The 7441-nt window shown below is 32.9% G+C and overlaps 1 long non-coding RNA gene across 1 annotated transcript; it reads left to right on the forward strand.

Annotated features, from left to right (window-relative positions):
• Positions 1-2516: 2516 nt before the first annotated feature.
• On the forward strand, positions 2517-3316 carry LOC104773552. Its single transcript, XR_765135.2, has 2 exons — positions 2517-2876; positions 3103-3316. It is a non-coding gene; the product is annotated as an uncharacterized LOC104773552 (long non-coding RNA).
• Positions 3317-7441: the final 4125 nt, after the last annotated feature.

Raw genomic sequence — 7441 nt, forward strand, 5'->3', positions numbered from 1 at the left:
TGATCTACTTTACCCTGCCTTGATTTGCTTTGCCAATGAGGTTTTGCTTGAGGCTCTGGTGTGTTTCTCGGTGTTAAGTATAAGGGAAAATATGAAGAAATAAGAATAAGTAGCAGGTTGAAGTATCAGAAGATAAAACTCTGTTTGAGAAACTAGCAAAGCTAAGGCTTCCAAAGGAAGTTAATTAATGCTTTGACCGGACGTGATGATATGAACATGAGCATGACAGTAGCAAACTGATATTAATATGAAAGAAGGAACACCCGAAGAAGTTCTACGCTCAAAGTGTAACTCATACTGTTAATTAATTAAAGGAATATGTAGTTACTTCTATTTAATTTTTATCACACTAATGATTAAACACAAAAAAATAAAACTATCAGACTTACACATCCTTTAACCTATTGGCTATTGGTAATATGATAACTGTTTGACTGTAATATGGCATAGGTTATTGAATTCAATATTATTATAATCGTTTGATTTGTATAGTCAAGATTTTTATTCATGTTCACTTTTTTCTAATAGAATTTGTTCCATCATTTTGTACACACATACTTTCACAAGATTTCTGATGTTAATTGGATAACAAAAGAAAAGAAACAGAGTTTTCTCACACTCCGAAAGATCCAAGAGGGTTAAGAGAAAGAAGCTTTTCAGTTCAGCAAAAAATCAATTTTGTAAAATAGTTATCTACTGGCTCAGTTTGTTATTTCATTTGGTATTTCCTGGTTTTTTCTTTGTTTATTTTTTTAACCTTATATATAAAAAAAAATGGATACTCCCAAGTCCCAAGTTGGTCAGAGGAAAAGAAAGATTGTTTGATTAGAATAACAAAAAATAATAATGATGCAACAAATAATAACTAAGATACAAAATAAAAAAACCTTGTTAATTATAATAGGATAATTCTCATAAATACCACTAAATTAGGTTTTTTTTCCAAGAAAAACCATTTTTAGTTTTATTTTTCAAAAATTCTATTTAAATGAGTTTTTCAAAAAGTACTACAAAATTATACTAAATTTTTTATTTTCAAAACTAAACCCTAAATCCTAACTCCTACCCCCTAAAACCTATATCTTAAATCTAAATTTTTAAACCCAAACATAGAATAAATTTTACATACTAAAAATTCAGTTTTTTGTGTTTGTGTTATTTTTGAAAAAAAAACTTTTGTAGTATTTTGAAACATTCCTCGTTAGAATATTTGTTTCCAAACAACGTAAAAAAAATATTATTTCAAGAGAATACAAAACAAATAAATAATAAAATAAAAAAATTTAAAAATAACCTGCAGTGTAGCGCGGGTACCAACCTAGTAATAATAAGGAGAAACAACAATTAGGAACCTTTCTTCTCAGAGTAACCTGAGAATCGTTTCTCTTGCCACGTGTCAACTTATTATTAGTCAAGGCCATTGGACCTTGACGAAGAAAAATCCCAGAGAAGCAGAATCATTAAATTCTCTGCTCTGTTCTGGATTTCTGGAAGAAGAAAAAGTCAAATTGATTTCCGGAGAGATGAAATTAAAAACATGATAATCCAGTCAATCCTACAAATCTGGCTAATCACCAAAGAAAAAAGACCATAACCGAGCCAAATTCCAGAGCAAGATATTCCGGAAGAAGGAACCCAGAAGAAGGACTTACCCAGCCATGGGAGAGAAGCAGAATCGTTTAATCAGATGTTTTCCAGAGAGATGATCTGGAAGATGACGACGACGTATTTTCAGCGTACTCAATCTGATGAAATCAATGTTTTTAAAACCGGACCGGTAACTGAACCGGGAAAGCTTCTGGTCATGAGTCAACATGGTTCGACCGGGATCGACTGAGTTCAATTGATTTTGATGATATTTTTATAAATAATAGGTATGAATAGGTTTTCTATTTTTTTTCAATGATTATAACTATGATATAGTTGGATGTGCCAAATAAAATACTTCAATAATCATAATGTTTTTAAAAAACCTTAAAAAGTAATAAACTCAAAGTGTAACCACTACTAATAAAATATTTTAGAAATTTAAATTTAAAAACAATAAGAGAATAAGAGTGTAGAACAATTCTCTAAGAAATCCTACTATTACTAATTTACTAAAAAGAAAACTAGAAAAGGTAATTAATTAAATTAATTGCACTCATTTTTACAAAAAAAATTAAAATCCGGTTTTATCCGGTTTAATGGTTCACCGGTTTTTGGTTTTTTGGCGGGTTGATATGGTTTTTACCGGTTCAATTTCTTTTGGGTTTTGATATTAACCCAACCCGGACATGTTGCTGGTTCGCGGGTTAACATGGTTCGACCGTCGGTCCGGTCCGGTTTTGAAAACATTGGTTGAAATAGGCTTATATAAAGCCCATTTCAAAAAAATTATATTATTTGGGCTTATATAAAGCCCAACAAATTTGTTAATTTTTGCTTGCTGATGTGGATAGTTTAGAATGAGAGAAAACTCTACTATTATATATATGATTATATAGAAAAACGGGGTGGCGTTCTCGGATGCTGATGGTCTAAGAAGATAGCACTGGGATGATAGACGTGGCATATTCTCACGCTGTACTATCAAAGTAAATCCAAGGGATACGATTGTAACCTCTCTTTATTATTTTATTAGCTAAGCCATTAAAGTGAGGATTACAATATTCTAATATGAACCGTTGATTAAAATAAATCTAACGAACACAAATTTAAACCTTTTTTAATCTTTTCTTTTCACTTCATCCCCTCATTCTCCTCTTAGTCGTATCTCTTTCATCTCTTCCTCTGCAATCGATTATCCAATTAGAACTACCCTGCAATTGAAGCAATTATCAAATTAGTTTTCGAGTTGGGGATCGCGACTTCCACCCACGAGAGCTATGTTTCGAGTATGCAATTTTTCCTACCTGCGCTTGAATTTTTCTGATATCATTTTGGATTCATTGATTGTTTCTACCGGTTTTGGTGGAAAGTTGCTTCGATCTATGTTCTCTTTCATTTATTAGTATGGAACTATTTTAAATTTGTATTCATCTGTTTAATTTGATACTATAATCTGTTTCCTTTTGTTTTCATCAATCTAATGCTTTCTTTTGCTGAATTTCTCTATTGCAGAGCTGATCAAATTGGAGGAGAGATGGCTGGGAAAATCCTGAATGATGGGAAAATATTATATTCAACAAGAGATAAGGATGGACCTGTAACCTTACAGATTGATGAAGGGGAAGAAGAATGATCTTGCAGCTTTGTGATGGGGAGAAGACTATACGACACCACTTTTTGATTTTAAGAATGTATTTTTATTTTGTAATATAGAATTTTTGTATCATTTTTTTCATATAGATTAATAACAAAATATGATATTTTTATTTTTTATATATCAGTTTACCTCAAAAAAATCAATAATAATTTATCCCCAAAAATCAATAGTTATAATTTAATATAATTGAATAATTAATAAAAATACAAAATATTACAGAAATTATAAATTACTAAAATATATTCAAGAATTATTACATTATATCATATAATATATTATAATTATACGTTATAAATATCTGTTGTTTGGAGGAATGGATGCTTTTGTGAATGAATAGGTCAACCAATATGATATGATAACTAAGAGAGTCAGCTTTAATTTGAACCACTTAAAAACCAGATTGCAAAAAAAAAAAAGACCTCTTTGTTGCAGATTAAATGTTGCAACTTCACCCTTTGTGATATTTGGTGATGATGGTGATGGTGGGTATTGAAGCAAACTTGTATTCTTTATCTTCTGAAATTGTGAGAACCTTTCTTTTTATTTCCCTTCATTATTCACCCATTTAGATATCAAATTCACAAAAGTGGTTATCACATGATGATTAAATTTCTAGAGTTAATATGTCACTAGGGATCGGACCCGCACATAAGTACAAGATTATTTTCTACATAATTTTTTCAAGATTTTGGATCTGCACATACCTAGTTCGATTTATAACACATGATACTAAATTTAATATAGTATTTAGAATCCAAATTTATATTGGTTTGATTTCAATCCGGTTTGTGAATATTTGAAATAAAACTGATTTCACATTAAACTTGGACTGATATAATGATGAATTCGGATGAGTAGTGAACCAAATTGACAATTTAAATTTCTATCATACTTATAAACTAGGGAGATTCTCAAAAATAGCACCAATTTAAGTTTTTGTTCCAAATTTAGCACACATTATCCTAAATTCCAAAACTAGCACATATGCTCTAATTACATATTAAAAGAATAAAAAATTTAATTCTCTTTCCTGGGTAAAGTATAATCACGCATATCTCCTCCACTAACCGTCATCGTCTCGTTGTTGTTTGCTTACAGGAGATCGGAGTTTGATGAAATCGCCGGCGATCTACAAGAGATTGATGACATCCACAGAAGATCGGTGACACCCATATGAGATCAGTGACACCCGCAGGAGATCAAAAATTGCCACCGCTTTCACCTCTTTCTCTCTCTCCTCCATCACCATCTGGTTAATTGAAGCGCTTTGTGTTTGAATCCTTCTTCTTATTCTAAAACCTAGCTTGTAAAATTGGGCGCTTTTTGATTCAGTTGGGGGTTTTAGGTGTTTCATTTGTTTGCTAGTTTGATGAAGTTTAATGGAGTGAAAGTGTTTTTTTTTGTTGTAATTTGAGCTTGTCGGTGAAGGTTAAGATGTGATTGGTACAAATGATTCATGTAGCAAATTGATTGTTGATGGTTGTGTGATTTTTTTGCATTAGAGTTTGATTAGTTAGTCTAACTTTCAGGTTGGCTGGTACAAATGATTCGTGTAGCAAAGAGTGTTGTTGGTTGTTCGTGTATTGATGTGTTTCTTTGTCACATTTGAAGATTAAGGAAGCATTGTTGAGAATTCATGAAGACTTTCCTGAAATAATTACCTGATTTCAATTTTTATCGCATGAAATTGGGTTGAAAGTTTCTCTAAGCTACGTGATGTATCTGCAGATGACACAAGATGCAAGTATGCTTTGGATATGTTCCTTTATCTAATTTTACTCTATTTGTTGTTTAGACATATATGATGCTTGAGAAATTTTTTTAGTTTTTTTGGTACTTGTCTGATGTATAACATTCTCACATGTTTTACCCTAATCTTATGTTTTCTTAGATTCTTGATCTCTTTGTTATTATCTTATGCTTTTTTCTGGGATGGTCTTGCACATATTGTTGTTTGTTAATATGTTCTGCTCTTTTTTAGTTTTCATGTATGCTCTAAGATACATAGGTTCTTACTTCCATCTTATGAAAATTCAGGAAGGATTGAACGAAATTCAATAAAGTTTCCTTAAACTTCAGGATGACCTTCATAAAAAGTTTAGGAAGAATTGGAGTTGCAATAACACTCAAAATCAAAGACGAACGGTGCTCATACAAGATTGAAGGCTTCAGTTGCCATATGAGATCGAAGTATCTACAGTTTGATTCTTTGTATTCACATGGTCTTTGTTTTAGCATTATGATTTTGGTTATGAAAGATAGTTTGGATGGTTTTCGCCACAAGACTTGTTTTAAAATATATTCATGAAGGTTTTGTATTAATTCTCTCGATATTTTGGTAGATAGCTATGTTTTCACCAGTAAACATATAAGAAGGATTTGAATGTAACATTCAAGAAGGATTCTCATATATTTATGAATGATTTCTTAAATTTTAGGAAGACCGTCATGATAAGAAAAAAAAGAGCATTAGGAAGGAGCCATGGACCTTTAGGAAGAACTCTTTGAAATTTAGGAAGAAGTCATTGATGTTTAGGAAGATCTTCCTAAAACATCATGTTGGATATTTCTATTTGCTACATTTATTGTAAAACATCAGTATGTGTACATAATCAAATCATTACACATCCTTATTGAAGTAATATGTGATACAATAAAACAAAACACATATAAAGAGATTTAGAAACACATTTTTAAAAAATTTAGGAAGGATTCCATAGCTTTTAGGAAGGTGTTCTTGAAATTTAGGAAGACCTTCCATAATGACGAACTCAACTTCCACTCAAGTGCCTATTTTCCCATCTTCATCATCAACTCTCTGCTTTGTTCTTGAAATATTTGTCATCATGTATATTAGCCCTGGGCGTTCGGGTACCCGAACCCGATCGGGTTCGGATCTTCGGATTTTCGGATCTTCGGATATATGAAAATAGGATCCGATCGGTATTTTATAGAATCGGGTCGGGTTCGGGTTTTATCCGACCGGGTTCGAATAATTTCGGATACACCCGAAATCCGAAGTAAATTTCGGATATCCGATGGACTTCAAGTATTTTTATCCGAAATTGATAAAAATACCCGAAATAGGTACAAAAAACCCGAACACATACCAATATACCCGAATCAGCATATAACTTAAATATCAAAAACCAATGAGAATAATTAGAAATTAAAGTAGAATAACATAAAGATTGAAACTCAAAGTTGAAAGTCTTAAAGAGTTTAGAGATTCAAAGAGAATGCAAGTCTAAATTCTTAAGTTCAAAAGAGAGAAACAAGTAGATAAAGTTTAAAAGNATTGGTGCGCCAGGCGTTCCTCGAACCCTGGTCCCCACCCTTTAACAACCTTCCCACAGGAGAAGTTGCCACCAATTGATCTGCAGGTCAATTGGTGGCAACTTGTCCTGTGGGAAGGTTGTTAAAGGGTGAGGACCAGGGTTCGAGGAACGCCTGATGCACCAATAACCTACTGGTGGATTATGTGAGTTAGTCCACAGTGATGGGTTAGGATCGATGCCCTGCAGGGCCAACTTGGGGTCCGTTTGGGCGGCTAGCAGTGAGGCTAGCGGGCTAGCAGTGAGGCTAGTGGGGTCTACGGGACGGGTTGTCACACAAGTAGATAAAACAAGTAGACCAGTCTTCTAAGCATTCTTCTTCTTCTGCCTTGTAACATGCTCAAGAGCCTTCTTCTTCATATTCAAACACTGAAAATAAACAAACAAACATTAGAAACTCTAAATTGTAAGTAAGTAATTAACATGGCATAAAGAGATAAGAAAAGTGACCTCTTTGAAGCTCATCTTCAAACTCAACTTCTGCAAGAATTTGAGCATTTGTAAGCACCTTTTCTTCAAACTTTATGTCTTGTTTTAACCATTGTTCAGTACACATAAGAACCTCCACCATGTAGTGTGTAAGACAACTTCTGTAGGGATCTATTATCCTCCGACTAGTGCTAAAAGCACTTTCAGAAGCAACAGATGACACTTGCATTGCAAATAGATCTTTAGCCATCAGAGATAAAACAGGGTACCTTGCACTATTGACCTTCCACCAAGAGAGTACATCATACTCAACTCCCATCATCAAATCTGGATTCTCAACTTCTTCTCTCAGATATGTATCTAGTTCATTAGTATCTCTAACTCCAATAGTTCTGAGCAATGTATCATACTTCTGCTCCTTCGGGTTGTA

Source organism: Camelina sativa, unplaced genomic scaffold (genome assembly GCF_000633955.1).
Source record: "Camelina sativa cultivar DH55 unplaced genomic scaffold, Cs unpScaffold00571, whole genome shotgun sequence".
NCBI lineage: Eukaryota > Viridiplantae > Streptophyta > Magnoliopsida > Brassicales > Brassicaceae > Camelina > Camelina sativa.